General features: G+C 41.6%; 1 protein-coding gene across 1 annotated transcript in view; it reads right to left on the bottom strand.

Moving 5' to 3' along the window:
- GREM2 (gremlin 2, DAN family BMP antagonist) overlaps nucleotides 1–4,598 on the bottom strand; it is a 43,511-nt gene extending 38,913 nt beyond the window's left edge. The window contains exon 1 of the mRNA XM_041469909.1: nucleotides 4,362–4,598. The gene's annotated coding sequence lies outside the window, so the exon portion shown is untranslated. The remainder of the gene's footprint in view (nucleotides 1–4,361) is intronic.
- Nucleotides 4,599–18,734: the final 14,136 nt, after the last annotated feature.

Genomic DNA, 18,734 nt, shown 5'->3' with positions numbered 1-18,734 from the left:
ATATCACTATACCAATCTCAAACTGGAATTTACCAGTTTCTGATGATTGGGTCAGAATTATTATGTTATTTTAGCAATAGTGTCAGAATTAAACCAGTTACCAGATTTATTAAACAAAACTCAAACAGGATTATTTATTATAAAAGATGATCTGGATCTCTGAGATTTACTCTTTCATAGAGATTGACAAATGGTGACTGAAACCAAGCATTTATTGATGCAGTTGAGTGGGTACTTCAGATATTAATTTTTACCCTCACCTGATACTATGAAAAGAAACAAAAATCCCCCACAGTTAAATTCTTCAACTTTTCATATGTTTGTCGTATTCCCCATTGAAAGTCACGCACAGTCTATTTGAAAGACAGAAAAAAAGAGAATGTAATTTCAGCTAAACAAATAAGCTCAAAACCTTGGGTTAGTGGCATTTATTTTTGTAGCACTCTTGTGGAGGTCTTATTGATACTTTTCACTGACACATCTTTCACTTACTTATTCTACTGCAAAGGAAGACTGTGCAAAACTCGCTGCTACCACACAAACCTCTTCCCTGCACACAAGAGCTCTGCCTGAACAGTGGGCTGCAAGAGAGGTGAGAAGGCAAAATCCTACTTGCTAGGTTTCTCGTGCATCCTGCAACAGAGATTTTACAAACCAGTTCTCTCTTTTCAGCTGCACAGTGATCACAAATGTTTTGAACTTAGCACTTCAGCTGGATGACAGCAGTTCATGAGGACCATTCAACAAAAGTGAGAGAGAGACCACTTGCTCAGAGCCTGAACACTGTCACAGCACTCACATGTCCCGGCTCTCAGTGTAGGCACACTGCTGTTCCAAACAGTTACTTTCTTGAAGAAATTTTTAAAAATCTTAGTGTATTACTCTAGTAATTTTTGCTAGTAATGAAGAAAGACCAGCCTGAGAAGCAGGAACAAAGTTTTGCAAATGAAGCATCTGCATTAAAACACATCAAGCATTATAAGCAAATACTTCAGTCTGTGCATACTTTTTGAAGTTCAAGAAACAATCTAATCCCCTAAAGAAAAATAGCATCTGTATTGCTTTGGCACGGGTGGGAACACAAGATTCTGAAGTGATTGCTAATTTCACCCTGGTTGAGCAAGTAATAGCCTTGAAGCAGCCTGATAAGCAACTTCCTAATTGGGGCTCTGAGCTGACATTGCTTGGTCTTGCACCTGCTGCTTCATGATTGTTGAGAGGGCTGTGGGATTCCTAACCTGGGGCTTTTTCTCAGGGAATCGCTATCATTCGGCTGAAGTTCACCTGACTCTACTCATTGGGATTTCATTCAGTTTATTCCTCCTCTTTCAGAGAAAAAAAAAAAAAAAAAAAAAAAAAAAAAAAGTTTTAACTTGTTATGAGCTGTTAATTTTGTCCTCAAAAATCGACCAAAAGTTATATAACCACTTTCACAATAGCATGCTAAAAATAAGAGCTGTTCAGCCAAATGCCACTGCAATTTTTTTATAAGACCTGTGCCTCCAATTCTGCAAGACCTGTGGAAGCACAAATACTTCCTTAACTTTAGCAGCAAGTCAGTTAGGAGCTCCTTGTGAGAAAGACATGGATTTGTATAATCCTCAAGTTCAAGGTTAAAAAACAAACAAACAAAAAAAAAAGTATCTGTATACACACACGTATATTTCCAAGTCGTGACTTAAAGTAATGCTATTCGCTCTTGGAGCTGATCCCTCGTGGGGTTTCATAATCACAAACCATCATTAACCCAAAGCAAAGAAAGAAAGGTACAAAGGGGCACGAGTTTCAAAAGCACGAGCTAATTTTTTTCTGGCTCGTCTCTTTTTCCTTTGCGAGGGAGCGTGGGGACGCGACGCCCGACGCTCCAAACGCTCGGGGAAACCTGGCCATCCAGGTGACTTCCCAGGGCGCTCGGAGCAAGGCAGCCAGAGCTCGGCGCCGCTCTCGCTGATTTCGTTCCGTGCCCCTGCGAGCGCCCCGCGGGCGGCCAGGGCTGGGACGCGCCGCTCCCCCGAGGCGCGCGCGGTCCCGCCGGGCTCCCCGCGCGGAGCCGGGCCGGGCCGGGCCGGGCCGGGCCGGGCGCGGCCCCGGGCGCTCGCTCGGTCCCCGCGGCTGTGACAGCCCCGGGATGAATGCGCTCGTTCCGAGCCGTCTGTACTGGCACACAATGCCGCCAGCTGCCGCGGCAGCCCCGGCCGGCCGGGAGGGGATTTCTGCAGCATTTAACGAGCGCGACACGAGGAACAAGGGCTTGCTTGGTTGCTCGGGGGTTTTCCCGGATTTTGGAGAGCCTGGGTTTGCTGCGGGGGGGTCAGGAGAGACCGGAGCTGCCGCAGCCCCCGGGATGGGGGACCCTGGGGTATTTAGGGAGGTTTAACCTCGCCGGTCCCGCTCACAGCCCAGCACCGAGCGGCTCCCGGGCCGGAATTCCCGGGGGAGCTCCGGGGTGCGGCTGCGGCAGCCGGGAGGGCCGGGGGGGCTGCGGAGCCGCTCACGGCCGAATTAACGGAATTAATTAACGAGCTGTCAGCACCGCGGGGAGGCTGAGCCCTGCTCCGACCGTGACTCGGCACCGGAGCCACCCTGGCCACGGGGCTGGAGGTACCATGGTGACAGGGCTGGAGCCACCGCGGTGACAGGGCCCCCCCACGTCCCCGTCCCTAAGACGACGTCCAATCCCGGGCCCTTTGTTTATGTAGGGACATTCTCACCCTGTGTCTGACAAAACAGCTTCCTTCCCTTCGCATCTTCCTCCGTGAGCTGAAGGACCCGCAACTTTAAGCATTCATGACATTTTGTGTCATGCTCAATATTCAGACACGTTTGTTCTCTGAACATTTAAGAAAAATATCCCTAGCCGGTAAAATTGAAAGCATGCAGTGCTTGATCACCTGAGGGCTAAATCTGAGGTACGACAAAGCATTCTTTGCCTGAGTTGAGTTTGCTTTTCTTACTCTATTTGGGCTCCTAGCCCCAGCTGGGTTAACTACACGTCAAATCTTGGCATGCACAGAAAATAGAACCAGGATGCCTCCTCGTCCTGAATCTCAGGTTATTCACTCTCAGAGGCTGTGGTTGTCATTCCTTGGTGCATCTTTGGTGTTGGTATTCCTCTTGCTCAGAATGACTTAAGTGACCTGTGGAAAAGTATTCTCCCTCCTGCAGATGTGCTGTAATCTTAAGGCAAATCTTAGACCTGTCTTATGGGCAAAACAACGAGCCTTTGGTTTGACCCTCTGTTTAAACAATATACAGTTGAACCAGATAAATAGGTCCTGTGGGTTTTCTCAGTGCAAGAAGATGTTGTAATGTTTCCAGTAAGCATGCTGGCAAAATTGCTTATTAAAATTAGGGAGAACAAAATGATGAGTTATAACAGATGCACTCTTAATTAATTCAATGACCTGCATTTAACTGATGCTGTTGAATTCAGCAGCATCTATGCCTCTTGGTACATCAGATGCCATTGAAAGTCAATATTGATCCAAATTTGGCAGATTGAAGCATTTGAAACAGAGAGCAGAGTTGCATAGATACCTTTGCGTGACACCAGTATGTACATTTTTAATGGTGATCTCCGTAACATTTTTAATTTATTCCGTATTTAATTATTTTTTTCCAACAAAATGGTATGTTATTTTTCATTCCCTATAAAACATGCATACTTTTGTCTCTTTGGGGCATACAGAACTAGTTAAGAATGGTTTTGTTTATATTTTGTACAGGCAAAAGTCAGAAAAATAAAAATAGAAATATTGAGAAATATATAAACCCAGACATATTTAGAAATATCCATACTTGGAGTATAATCCATCCCTCATTTTAAAAGCTTTATTAGCAGAAACATCCCTCAGTGAATCCAGTGAAGCTACACCTCTGGAACTTTAGTTACCCCCCAAGAATAACAAAAAGGTCCTGTTTCTTTTTTATTATGTGTTTTTCCTTCATATATTGCCGATTTATTTTTCCCTGGAGAAATGAAATTGCTGGTTTAGAGACCAAGCCACACTTCCAGCCATGGCCCAAGAGACACAGCAGCCACTGACTGCACTTCCATCACCCCCCTTGCCCCAACACCTCTGTCACAGGCATATCTCTCCCTGCATGCTCCTGATCCAAATGACTAGCTGACATATATATATATATATATATATCGGGACGGGACGGGACGGGACGGCGCGGTGCGGGACGGGGCTGCGGCGGCTCCGCGCTGTCACCGCCACCGCGCCCGCGGAGCCCGCCGCCTGTCCCCGGAGAGGCGGTAGCAGGGCAGGGCAGGGGAGGAGAAGGAAGGGAGCGAGCCGGCCGCAAGAGGAGCGGTGGCGGGTCAGGGCGCTGGGTGCCCCCCGGCCGCCCCATACCTGCACGGCGGCGGGGAAGGGTCCGCAGCGCGCTCCGTCCGCCGGCTATAGATCCCAAGAGGCGATGAAGCGGGGTGGCGGTCGCCGCCCTCTGCCGCTGCTGCCGGTGGCGGTGGTGCGAAGCCCTCGCCGGCTGCAGATGCCCATAGGCGCTCGGTGCGGCCAGCGGTGCGCGGAGAGAGCGAGGCGGCTGTGCCGCTCCCGACGGCTGCGGGCAGCGCGGCACTGGCTCGGCGCAGCCACTGCCCGAGCAGAGGATCAAGGCCCCGCTTTCGATTGGCTCCAGTGGCCAAACAGCTCACACCGGCCTGCCCGCCCGCCGCCTCCCGCCCGCCTCCCCTCCGTCGCCCCACGCGCTCCGCTGCCGGCCGCCCCGCTCCTCCCGCCGCCCGCCGGCTTCCCAACCTGGCGGGCGCAGCTAGCTCCGCTCTCTCCCCCTCACACTCTCCTATATATATATATATATATATATATACACATGCACATACAAATACACACACACACACATATATATATAGATGTAATATATATGTACATTGTCTTTCAGTCTTTCCTAAGTCTTCACTGTGACTTTTTTCTGGGAAGAATGCAGACTCCATTTTCAAGGCCTCTTTTCCGCCTCCTGTTTTTCTCCCTCAACAGACAGGTATTTGTGTCAAAGGAAGGGGTATTGCCCTCCAGTTGAGCACTGGCTGAAGCAAACATCATAGCAGTCTGTTCCCTTAGGCTTCCTTCTAGCTACTACTTTGCAATCATATTGTCTTATATTTTTAATGCAAATTTTATATCCTGCTGTGTGTTATTTGGGGGAAAAAGCTCTGAACTCATTACAGAAGTTTTCACGTAATATATTTGTCATACTTCTCCTTATGGAGCAAGAACTTACTTTGGTATAGATGACTTGGGACTTAATAAGATTTTTTCTTGCAGAGTTGCTACTTTCCATTAGCTATTTTCAACATTATGTTTGTTTCCTTCTGTGTTTGGATTCCTTTACAGCACTGATAAGTTTCCCTCTAGTCTTGTTCAATTTAATAGCTTTTAACCTGTCTGTTTTATTTATGTCTGCTTAAGTGCTTATTTAATCTTTTCCCTTATAACTATAATGACCTTCCACAGGTTACTATAATCCTAGAAGGTATGTGGGGAATTTAAAGATTTAAAAGTCGTTTGACTTCATAAATAATTTTTATTTTCTCATTATGGGGTTTATTTTTAAACCAAAAATGTTTCATTTTCTGTTTGATCAATGATTGTTTTTCACACATATTTCTTTCACGTATATAGTAGTAAGCAAACTGAGACATTTTGGATTCTAAACAACTTTTTTCTTTTTTTTACAGTGTGGTTAGTGAGGACCGCAAAGGGTCTTGATCTGACATGGAAAATACACAGAATATTTATTCTTTGGTGTGATCTACAACTAGAATTTTATGCCATTAAAAGTAGTTATGCAGGTTTTTGTTTATATTTTAAAAACTTAAATAGTTATATTCTGCAGATAGCATTTATCCAGCAATATCACTGTAAAGCACATTTGTATTAACATTGCTGCATCTTTCCTCCACTGTGAGTGCCTGACTTCTATTGTATGCTGTAGTTAAACTAACAGACTAACCTTTTAATGTTCCCTGGCAATTACAGAGCCATTGATTCAGCAAGATGTTGAAGCCTATACCTACTTTTAATCTACAGATTTAATGACTATATTCTACTTCTGATGTGGCCGCACTTCAGGAATGACTGTAGTCCGTGTCTTTTGTCTCACACTGAGACAAAACACAAACAACTGGTGCCCATCTCCTTCACAGCAAGGACTGTATCTTTGTCATCGCCACTACAGAAGCTGTTCTGCTTTGCAGCCCTGAACACAGAGCTTGTCTTGATCTCTGAGCACATCTGGCAGGAGTGCCTGCAGAGCACGAAGGGCTGTAGCACAGCCCCAGAGCCAAAGGAGGCTTGAGACATTGTACTGTCAGTCACATACCCCAACCTCATTTCTGCCCCAAGACACAGTCCACAGTTACATAAATCAGAAAAGAAGAAACCTGGGAGATCTGGTGGTCCCAGCTGATGATTATATGAATTATTCCTGTTTGTATATTGACATATCTGCACTGAATGAGCAAACTGATGATTTGTGTCATGTTACACACATATCCTCCTCTCTTAGGTCCTGAGTAAGCAGTCAAGCTCTGCAGCCAGGAGCTGGCTCAATACCCTCTAGGAGATTGGTGTCCTGAGACTCCTAACTGTCCAAGGGATGCCATGCGTTTCTGACTCAGGTACAATCCCATAAACTGATTTCACTGCCTTACAAATACCCCTTTGTTTCTTCATGGTGCCTGCCTCTCAACTAATCTGCATTGTCTAGTTCTAGTCCTAGCTCACATTTATCCACAACTTTCAGTGCAAGCTCTTTGATTTCTTGACCTTACTCTTGATTTGCTCTTTGGTTTGAGGTACCCATGATTTCTCATTTTTCCTGGGTGCATTTCCATCTGGAGTCTTGGGCTGGTCTGTCCTTGGTGACTGACTCCTGGTCTTGTGTTTCTTCCGTTTCAGTGGCTGGACCCGCCCCAACTACACTCACTTAGCACAAGTATTCCACTTGTGGCTCCTTAATAACTTCCGTTCAAAGCCACCTTTCTGAATGGGAATTAGAAAACATGATATCCCACTGTTGACGCAGAACATTTGGCACATAGCTTATCTGCACGATAATTCAGCCGCCGGTGGGATAGGTCGTATGGGCAATGTCGGGTCGTGGCTTAGGAGAAGATGCAAGAATGCAGGAGAATGTGGCGTCCCTGTAAGATAAATCACACTTGTCAAGATCTTCAACGGCTCATACTGTTTTCACAGACAATTAGGCACCTAAATGCCTTTGGACATAGTGCACCTGTTTTTTAGTTTGGAGTTCTTTCTAACATTGTGGATTTAAGCCAGGAAAGCACTCTAAGCAGCGGTAATTTTGATCCTGTTTTTTTCAGTACTTTATCTTTGCTATGTGGAAAACAACTCTAAAATATGTCTCTACCTAGACAGGGCAACATCCCATCCCAGAACATGAGTAAATACTTCATACAACCCCCGATAAAGAACTTCATTAACATGGGTAAATGTATTCCTGGCAAAAATGCCATCTCTATTTCACAGTCATCATGAATGAAACATCCTTAGTATTGCCTGGTTCTGACTTCAAATATAAATTACTCTGTGCACACCTAAGAAGGAAAAGAAAGTGTTATTATCTTTCTTTAGCTTCTTTCACTTCATTCCCATCAAAATTTCATTTGAGCTCTTTAGATGCCCTGAGCACATCTGTGTGCTCCAGGCACTCAGGCTTTCAGGTAGTTGAAAGTTGTTTCTCCTTTGTTTGTTCTTTGGGAGAAAAAATTGCTCCTCACACATCTACCTTTGAAAAGTCTCCAGAAGGCTCACAAATTCAGTTTACCAGATTAAATAAGATTAGTCTACACAGGGCCTGAAGAAAATTTCTTCTTGATTGGAATTTTTTTCTTCCCTGGGGATGATTCCAGCTTTGACTGATGAAGTGCCTCTCAACATTACCTTTAAAGCTGCTGTTCATAAAGTCATGAACACTTTACAAAACCTTTCAATTCTCCAAAATATCTTGAGGAACCTGAGCTACTAGAATCCTTCAAAAACTGCTAATCTAGAATGAAAGCAGTGATCTCATATGCCAAAGCGTCACACACATCCTATATTTCCTGTTTCATTTGCTCTATGACCAGTCTAGACTCTTGCTTGTAACAACTTTCAGTGACGAAGTAAAAAATTGTGTTAATCTCTCTGAAGTCTGTTGTTCTCCTTCTCTAAATTAACCTTAGACACTCTTTCTCCCTGTTTTGTTGATGCTCTACTGGTTTTAGAGCAGACAATCCTGCCAAAATCTGGGTTGAAATGAATGAATGAAGTTACCAGTTAATCTCCACTCCACCTCTATTTTCTCTAGTTGAATTGCAATATTATCTAGACAAAGAAGAGAGATGAGTAGGAGAGAACAGAAGCCCATTTGAGATGAGTTCTCTTCCTTCTTCTCTGCCATGAGGGGCTTTGGGGACATCTGGATCTCTAGGGAACATCACTAAATAGGACCAGATAACCTCAAAATATTAGAGTCAGACCAGCCCTGTCATGTATGATTCACTTGCTGTATAACGCCTAATAAAGGCAATATGTGTGGAACCAGGAAGGCAGCCAATACAGCTTCTTCCAAGAACTGTGAGTAATTAACAGGGTCTCTGGTTAATTTCTTTCATGAAAACGTGTTGAGTGAGATTCCTACAAGTGGTGCTTTTTGTGTGATGTCTCCCTCTACTCCCAAACAGCACAAGTTCATGCAACTTGAAAGGGAGAAAATGTAAAATTCAAAGTTTCACAATTTGGGAAGAGTTTGTCTCCAGCTGCATCAGCTAGTGTGTCCTTGCTCCACTTTAGGTCTTCATCTCCTGGTGGTTTTCCTCTCAAAATCTGGTCTATAACCAAGCTGTAATTATTGTATCCTCATATAACATGCCCGAGCTTCTTGCTTTAGCTTCTTCCTTTTTGAAGTGTTTCAAATCTCTAGTGTTTCAGAGGAAAAATCATTCAGAACTTCCCTGAGATTAAAGAAGTTAGTTGCATCATGTCTCAAAGGACAAGAAATTCACAAAAAGCAACATATTGTCCTTGTTTGTGGATCTCATGTCCAGCAGCTATGAAGAGGAAAGGACAATTCTCAGCCTGCTGTTACTGTTACACTTTGTAAGGAATGCTCCTCTTTTGCTCTGTGTACTTCAGGTTTTCCCCTGGTATTGCTCTTGAAGCAGCCCATTGCTGTCCATGACTGAGGACATGTCTCCTTTGAACTTAACAAGCACTTTTTCCTCACTACAACAGAGCAAGAAGGTTGTGGAAGATGTTTGACTTGCCCAAAGTAAACAGAGCCTACCCCCACCCCAAGCAGCAGAAGATGCTCCAATCAAACAAATAAAATGATGGGTGGTTCCTTCTGACAGCGGGGCAGATTTTAAGTGGCAAGAATCCTGCCAGGGATATGTTGAGGATGGAGTGCATGTGATAACAATTTAGTATGTGCATCACACAAGGCAGAAGTTAATATCCCTTGTTATATTAATATCACATGGCACAATTGAATTTGACATTTTAATTAAACCTAAATATATCTCAGTGATAGTGATTGGCACTGGATGTTTTGGGAAATACAGAGGCGTTTAACTGAAACCATCAGTTCAAACAAAAGACAGTATCCTCTTCAATATTTCAAATGTATTATGAACATGTCAGCTAATTGTTATGAAGAAATAATACTAAGCTGCTTCTGAATTAGGTGATGAGGTGACAGGGCACAGAATATCTTATAATGTAATGTGTGCCACATATGGCTGTCTCTGTAAGCCCTTGAAAACATAATGCCTGGTCTAGATCCCTTTCTGTTCAACAACTTTGCTGGCAACATGGGCAGTGGGATTGAGCACATCCTCAGCAATTTTACTGATGCACCAAGCTGAGTGGTGTCACTGAGTGGCAGTCGACAGGCTGGAGGGAAGGGATGCCACCCAGAGGGATCTTGACACACTCAAGAGATGGGCTGATGCAAAACCCATCAACAAAGATCAACAAAGCAAAGTGCGAGGTCCTGCACCTGGGTCAGAGCAATCCCAGGCATACCTCCAGGCTGGGCAGAAAACTAATTGAGAGCAGCCCTGAGCAGAAGGACTTGGGGGTGATGGTTTATGAAAAACTCAACATAAGCCAGCAGTGTGTGCTGGCAGCCCAGAAAGATTCTCCAATGGAATGCTGGGTTGCATCAAAAGGAGTCTGGTCAGCAGGTTGATGGAGGGGATTTTCCCCTTCTATTTTGGTCTTGTGACACCCCACCTGGAGTATTGTATTCAGTTCTGGTGTCCCCAGCATAAGGACATGAAACAGTTGGAGCAAGTCCAAAGGAGGGCCATGAAGTTTTTAAGAGGACTGGGGCAACTTCCCTGAAAAGGTGGATGAGAGAGTTGGGGCTGTTCATCCTGGAGAAGAGAAGATGAGACTTCACATCAACCTTCCAGTGTCTGCAGAGGTCCTACAGGGAAATTGTCAAGGGACTCTTCATCAGGAACCATAGTGAAAGAACAAGGAGTAACGGTTGCAAACAAAATTAGGGGCAAAAATGTTAAGTATTAGGAAGAAATTATTTATAGTGAGGGTGATAAGATACTAGAACAGGTTGCCCAGGAAAGTTGTGGATGCCCCAGCCCTGGCAAGTGTTTAAGACCAGGTAGGACAAGACCTTGGGCAACCTAGTCTAGTGAAAGCTGTCCCTTCCCATAGCTGGGGAGGTTGCGACTAGATGATATTTAGGGTCCCTTCCAACCCTTAACATTTTATGATTCTAAGTAATTTTCTTAAGAGGCTTTTTTTCATAACAGGCAATAAATAGATGTGAACAGAAACCATGAAAACTGAATAACAACAAAAAATTTGTATCACCACAAAACCATTCACTTGTGTTGCATGAAACAGAATGGGACTGAGATTTGGCCAGAATAAGTGGAATTTTTTATTTGCTGGAAATCTAGGAATATTTATATGTATTTTTAAGTGAAATGTATCAGTTTGAACAGCACCAGCTTGTTTTAATTGTACAATTTGACCATGAATTGAATTATTTTTGCCAAGTTGAGTTAATTTACCTGGCCAGTTTTATAAAATTTGTGCACAGTTAATACTTAATTCATCAACTCTATGTAAATGATGGAATTCTTTCTTTCTCTTTGCTCCTAATGTCACACAATAATGTCTGTCCATTTCTGACTAAATTATCCAATTATTATAGCTAAATTTTGAGAGAGATATGTGCAGTAACTAACATAGCACATTGTTTCTTAATTCCTTCAGTTCCTTCTTTATTTTTTGTTATTTATTAAGAGATCTTTGTCAGCTGTGGGTGAATTCACTATGAAGTCTTCTTTTAAATAAAACATGATCCCAAGTACTGTGTGTTATGCAATAAAAATTATGTATGTAAAGAGACAATATTTAAAGAGAGTGAATTTAAGGAAAAATTAAATAAAGATTTGTCTTTTCCTCTTCTTGAAGAGACTTGGAATTTCTTGGATTTGAGCTATGTCCTTTACCACAAAAATACAATGTCATGTTCAAACTGATAAAAGAGCAGAACTAAAAAAAAAAAATAAAAATTACATCTCAAGAGCAAATCTGGTATCTGAAGAGTTCTGTCTCAAATTTTAGGAGCAAGGTCTGCCATCCTCACTTCCATGAGGATGCTTGCTGCTAACCCAGCTCGCCTGCCACCTTCTGGGAGGCTGAGCTGGGATCTAAATGAATGCAAATGAGTGTCCATTCTCAAAAATCAACTACCCTTTATGAATGTTCAAGAAAACTATTGAGGGAGTTTGTGGTCTTTTGCAGTCTATGGCAGTCCACAGCTTCCTTGCAAGGTGGGGCTGAGGGGCAAGCACCAATCTCTTCTCTCTGGTGCCCAGGGACAGAAGACAAGGGAAGGGTATGAAGTTGTGTCAGGGGAGGTTTGGATTAGATATTAGAAGAAGGTTCTTTATCCAGAGGGTAGTGGACACTGGAACAGGCTTCCAGTGTCCAGGGAAGTGATCACAGCACCAGCCTGAGAGAGTTTGAGAAGTGTTTGGACACTGTTCAGGCACAGGGTGTGACTCTTGGGGTGTCCTGTGCAGGACCAGGAGTTGGACTCGATGATTCTTTTGGGTCCCTTCCAACTCAGGATATTCTATGGTTCTTTTCATTTTCTTAGCGGTTGACTAGGATTATTACCAGAATAATAGACATCAAAGGGTAGGGTTCTTCAGGTATCTATACCTAACACTTAGTAATTATTCAATTTGATAATAAGATTTGATATTGAGATATCTTACTGTTCACATAAATGCTTATCCATTTTGATATCAAAAAGAGATTAAATATGCTATCTTTTTTAATTTATGTTAAATTATCCAGGGGCCAGAAGGGGCTCATCGATAGGGAACACTGAGCAGTCCAGGCAGTGCAGGTATGTTATTTTACAGGGTCTGTATCAGTTGTCATGAGTGCTTGACACTGCATGTGGAAAAGCACTGTACTTTCTCTAAATTATGTATTTGATTACAACCAAGTGTTTATAAAGCTTCCAGCTGCAAAGTACTTAAGGATCTTCAGCAAGTTCAAAATGACAGTACTGCCTTGCATACTTATCTTTCTTTTCATGCCATGCTATTTAAGGTCTGAATAATCCACTTTTCTACATATGATGGTAAGCCTGGGTAGGAATAAGGAGAAATTCACAGACTAATGAAATAAGATTAGACCACTTAAATCATCTGGAAACCAGAAGGCAATGCACCCCATAGTTATTTTTGTTCTAGTCTTAGATCTGTACTTCCATTTAACAACTTCACAAATCCTTTAGTTGAAAAGGGAGGCGTATGTTGCTCCTAGCAAACCAATTTACATAAGTAGAAGTAAACAAACTTCTGAATACGTAAGCATGCATACAGGTCTGCTTTCAATACCATCACTGTCTGATGAAATGTTATGTAAGAGGGCAGGCTTAGTGCTATTCCCTCTAACCACAAGGAAATTCAAAAAGATTCAGAGATAAAGGTTAGAACTTCTGCTGCTCCTGAAGTGCTCTGGGTACACACAGCGAGAATATTACTTCATGTCATAAAGTACCATATGCTTCATTCAGATGCCTTGGACATCTGCAATGGAAAAATGGATTTCAGATGAGCAAAACTCCATAGAGTAGCTATAGCAAAGGGACTTGCACACATGCCTCCTAATTTTCACAATTTGCATACTTTTCTAAATCTAGCGCTTGTGGGAATGGAATAATCTGGAATTGGAGTGGTCTGGATGGGAAGAAAACAGACATAAGGAAAAGTGTGAGAAAGCTCTGGTGACAGAAGGATTTGACCACTACAAAGTTACATATAAAGAGATGGAGAAGCAATAGGTAAAAGGTGCAGCATGGCACCTAGAAAAATGATGTGTTAAAGAGAAGGGGACATCACAATTCTCTGATGTATCAGTCCACTTTCCTCTGAAAGTTCATTGGGTGGTTCGAAGAACTCAGAGAATATTTAAGAACTTCAAATAATTTAAGTTTTTCTTATGCAATTTTTCGTATTCCGATTAAGTAATGAAATTTTACTCAAGGAAACCTCTGTGGATGGGACATGTACAAGTATTTGTGCTTGATGTGTTAGACCACTCATCCACTCAGGTAACATAAACAATACCAGGTAACCATTGCAATAAGAATGTCAAATAGAGAAAATACAAATGGTCTGAAGTATATTCTTTTGGTAAAATATAGCTGAGCGCCTCTAAATACTGATCAAGTCTGATGAGTCTATAATTTGCAAGTGAACTTTGAATAAGTATGGAAAGAAAGAGTCCTAGAGCAAATTGTTATCTATAGTTGTTCTTTGCAGCATGATCTCTTCCCCAGCACTTTGAACGTATGTCTAAGATTGGATCATAATTCACATCTCTACTACACAAACACACACACACACAAACAAACTAACAAAAAAACACAACCCAAAAACTCCAAAACCAAGCTTCCTAAAAAACTAACAAACCAACCAAACAAAACAAACAAAAAAACCCCCAACAAAACAACAAAAAAATCCACAATGTATTTTTTCATCTATAAGAATCAAACACCATAGTTTAAAATAACCAAAGATCAAAGTTTGTCTAAAGCTTGGCTTGGGTTTTCCTTTGGGTATGAGACTATTGTACCAACTTTTAAGTGCATGCTCAAAGAGAGAAGACATGAGACATAATGCTTGAAAGCAAGTACCTTACTTCACATTGACTTATTGCTTATCAAGACCCAAGAGGAATCTTAAAAATCTTGAAATTCTCAACTCAAATCCATAGTTCTAGCTAAGCAAATGATGATCTTTTAATAAGATATTAACCAGTCTAGATTCAAAAGTTTGAAGTGATGGATAATGTAATAAGTCTTTCCCTGCTTACGCAATTCTTATAACCTTTATTTTAATCTGAATATTTCAAAACACAGCTCTCTGATACTGGATCTTGTTATGCCTTTGTCTGCTGGATTAAAGAGTTCTCAAAGCATTCCTGAAGTGGTTTCCTGAATGCTTTCCAATTTTTCAAAATCCTTTTGAAGGTGTATATGCTGGGGCTGGACACGGTATTCCAGCTGACAGTTAAGTTTCATTACCTTGAAATAAGGATTAACTGGGAAGTCAAAACTACATAACTTGGTGTAGTGACATTTCACCTTTGGTGACCTGGCTTAAAATTTGTGTTTGGTCAGCAAAGGAAATTGTTTTTCTAATCTTATCCAAGCCCCTTCTGACGTTTTTCCATATCAAAAAGAATTGCTTTCACTGGCATAATTTTGCTTCATGACTAAGGACAGGCCTAGCACTGGGCAGGCTGAATAACAGGTTTGAATGGCAAGGACACACTGCCAGAGCTGTGTCCGTCCTGAGCGCAGGCTGTGGCTCCTGTGCTCCCAGGCACAAACACATTGGGAGCAAACATTGCGTGCACATGAGCTTCAGCTGCTCACTTTCCCCTTCCCTGACCTCAGGCACAGCCAGTGCAGCCCCCAGCAGGATCTTTTCTCCCCTTTGCTTGGTGAAGGAAGCAATTTTCTTTACTGTCTCAGAATGAAATGCTATTTCACTGCTACAAAACTACATAAGACTTGAGGCTTACAACAGGAGTTAGAGGAAGCAACCTAATTTAAAAACCCTTTTTGCACTATGGAATATTGCCAAAAAATATGCAATTGAGAGTGAGATGTTTCCAAATAAGTTTTCTTCAATAATTTTCCAAATAATTTTCTTCAATAAGTTAAAAAATTAGGACCACATACCAAATATTTATGTAGTGAATCTTCCAGACTATAAAGAGATAGAAAGGTAGGTGAAAAAGGAAAAAATGTAGTTGATGCAAAGTATTACTATATTATTAGAATATTATTAAAATAATATAGTTGTGCTTTTATGGGGTTTGGATAGACTCATTAGTATTTAAATATATAGGCATTAGGATATGCATAGCTATGTTCCAATACAGAGCTTTTTGCTTGCCAAACTCCCATTTTTCACTGCAAGTTACAACATAGTTGTTGGGATTAATCTGCCAAAATTTTACCTTCTAAAGTATTAATAATCTTCTTTAAATTATTCACCCAAGTCCCCTTCTGTGACTGGCAAAAGGAAAAAGATACCCCTTGAGTTATTGGTACCATAGCCTCACATATGGTATCAGAAGAAATTATTTGCCCTATAAACATGCTTCTTTGTCTCCACTGAGTATGAAAAAAGCTCATAAGTTTTTTCGTATTTGATGTAATTTTTAAGAAATTTAAGTTAGGTAGTTGTAGATGCCCTCACCCATGAAGATTAGAAATGTATATGCATACTAATGGCTATAGTCAGTGTTTCATCAAAGCAACAAATAATCATAAACTTCTTTGTGGCACATTTTTAATGCAGGGGTGCCAGCTATTGTAAAGAAGATAGGATGAGGAATAGTTAGATGTGGGAGAGCCCTGAAAGAAATCCTGTGCTAATTTCAAGAGCTATTGATGTATCTGATGTTTGAGAAATGTGATACTGAACCAATACTCCAGCAGGATTTTCAAGGAAGAGGGAGATAATCAGAAAATTGTTACTGAAGAAGGGTCAATAAACCCTTTATTTTTTGCATCAAAACGTCCTGTAGTGCTTGGGATAACCTTGCCATTCTCCTAATTGGGAAGTCATGATATGGCAGCTGTATCCAGCTTAAAGTGTTGGTAAGAAAAATTTGGTTGCTTAGAAAGTCATGCCTTTTGGTTAGAAAACAGACTGTGTGTGCCAGCAGGCTAAACTGGATGTTTCCACTGTTTTGCTGAAGGAAGAGCTGGGATGTGGGAAGTTGTCATAACCCTGGTTGGAGGCAGCCCAGCTGGGCTCTGTTTCCCTTTCTCTCTGGAAGTCCTAGAAGCCACAAGCCTGGACTGCTAGTGCATTTCCTTGTCTCTTTCTCTCCTATACTCCTGCCCACTCTTCCTCTCCTGTCCATGATGAGACTGTCTGGCTCTTGCCCTGTTCCACTTCAATTCCAGTCTTGGAATGGAAAAAAAATCAGCTTTGCTCGCACAACTGAGATCTCACAATCTGTCATTATTAAACGCTGGCAGACTTGAAAATGTGCATGCACAACATGGGGAGGTGAGCCTTTGACACGGGGAGCTCTCTAAAAGGGGTTGAAAGACTCTTTCAGACAGAAACAGTGGTTTTGTTTCAAATTGATGCACTCTACATTGAAATGTCAGCTTTTTTTGCTGCCCTATAATTTCCACTAATCAGTTTCAAAATCTCAAACAAAATTATGTTTAGAGTCAAAATATCAATCAATTATTAATTATATTTATAATCCCCTGTTATAATTAGTAATTTCATTGCTTTTTAAAAAATATGGAAAATACAGTAACAGAATATTTAAAGTAGAAACATTAATGTTTCAACATTTCTGATTTTTTTCTGAATCTGTTCAAAACTTCCTGGAGAAAATACAAGATTATTCTTCAAGCAGAAACATTCCTCAACAAAATTTTCTTTTAAAAGGCTCTTGATGAGATGTATTTGGATTTCTGAGCAGCTATTGCCTTAAATCATTTCATCACTGAGTTCTGTAAAAAGGAGCCTCACTTGGTGGAAAAGAAGTAACATCCAAGCAGCCTCATCTGGAAGAGTATTAGCAGTAGCAGAGATCTGTAAGGTTTTCATTTGCTTAACAGAAGGCCTTCAAAGTTTGTAAAGTAGTAATATTTCCTGCTTCAGAAAGAATAGGGGTAAAAAAATAGCTTATAATTCAGATTCAAGGAAGAGTATGAAAAAATTGCTTATTTTCTTGCCAAATACAATGTAGGAGGAATTAAGTGTTCTTAGGAGTTTAGTAGATATTGAGAGGGTGGTCAAACACTGGAACAGGCTTCCTAGAGAAGTGTTCAACACCCAAACCCTTTTAGTGCTTAAACAAGGCATTTGGACAATGTCTTTAACATGTGTTAAACTTGGTCAGCTCTTGGTCAGGCTGATGGACTAGAGGATCATTGTAGGTCCCTTCCAACTCAGGTAGTTCCATTCTATTCTATTCTATTCTATTCTATTCTATTCTATTCTATTCTATTCTCTAAGCAAAGCTGTTCCTTGTAGTTTTGGGGATTTCAACTGTTTCAGTCATAATGCAGATTTGGTATAATTAAAAAAACAATGGTGTAATGAACTCTATGTAGGTATGCTCACCATTGAAACTTCACTGCACTTTTCAAAGTACACATCTGTGTGCACTAGATTTTGAGAAATCATAACTGTTACCTTATTGTCACCTGCCATTTAAAACAATAACCAAGCTCCCCTAGATGGAGTAGAGCAATGCTAAGCACATCAGGGAGTAGCAGGTGTGCTGTGAAAACAGTGTTTGATAATATACTGCACACCAAGAAGAAATATGTCATGTTTTCCCCACGTGTTATGAGTATGTAATTAGTTGAGCAGAGCACTGGAGTTTAGATGCACACATGGACAAGTGCAGAAGGTGGGCTAACAGAGTGAAAGAGAAAAAGGAAAGATGGACTATTGCTTAAACACTTTGAAGGTTGTCAGCACCACCCCATATTAATGATCGACCTTAGAAGCCTAAAGATAGAATCTGTGTGCCCCTGTAGTCACAGCACGAGGACTCTCTCCGTAGCTAAATCTCCTTATTTACTCATCTGAATTGGGTACTGGAAGACAAAGAAAGCAATCAGTCTTTAAGAATTTGATTTCAGTTCTCCGGTGCCCAGCATGTAAAGTCCACGTGTCATCAATCCTTTGCATGAACCCAAGTTACAAATCAGAGCAGCACACTAACATTAACAGGGCTCTCTCACTCCAGAACCAGACAGGCTTGGTTCTCAGCTTAATAGACTTATTTAAGAAAAAAACCCAAACAACAAAAACCCAAACCTATATAGGGAAAGGATGTATTTCCATCACAAGACTAATAAAATCTACAGTTTTGGCTTCACTCCATCTAGTGGCAACAAGGCAGAAATCCTCCCTTCTGCTTCCCCAAAGTACCAGTGTATAAACTATGGCTAAAAGTTTGTTTTGGATGTGTGTGGCAGGGTTTGTTGTCTATGGTCACTGAAGTCCAGGAGTCATCAATTCATGGGTTTTGATGTGCTTGCCACTGACAGAACATGATTGCCGTGGCACCACTCCCCGCTTGGTGCAGGAGCCTGGAATGGGAACTGCTCAAGAGGAGGCAGGAGTAAAAATTTCCCAGTGTAGA

Source organism: Pyrgilauda ruficollis, unplaced genomic scaffold, assembly GCF_017590135.1.
Source record: "Pyrgilauda ruficollis isolate IOZ18807 unplaced genomic scaffold, ASM1759013v1 scaffold24, whole genome shotgun sequence".
Lineage (NCBI taxonomy): Eukaryota > Metazoa > Chordata > Aves > Passeriformes > Passeridae > Pyrgilauda > Pyrgilauda ruficollis.
The sequence above is the reverse complement of the archived record's forward strand: the minus strand, read 5'-3'. Positions and strand labels throughout refer to the sequence as shown.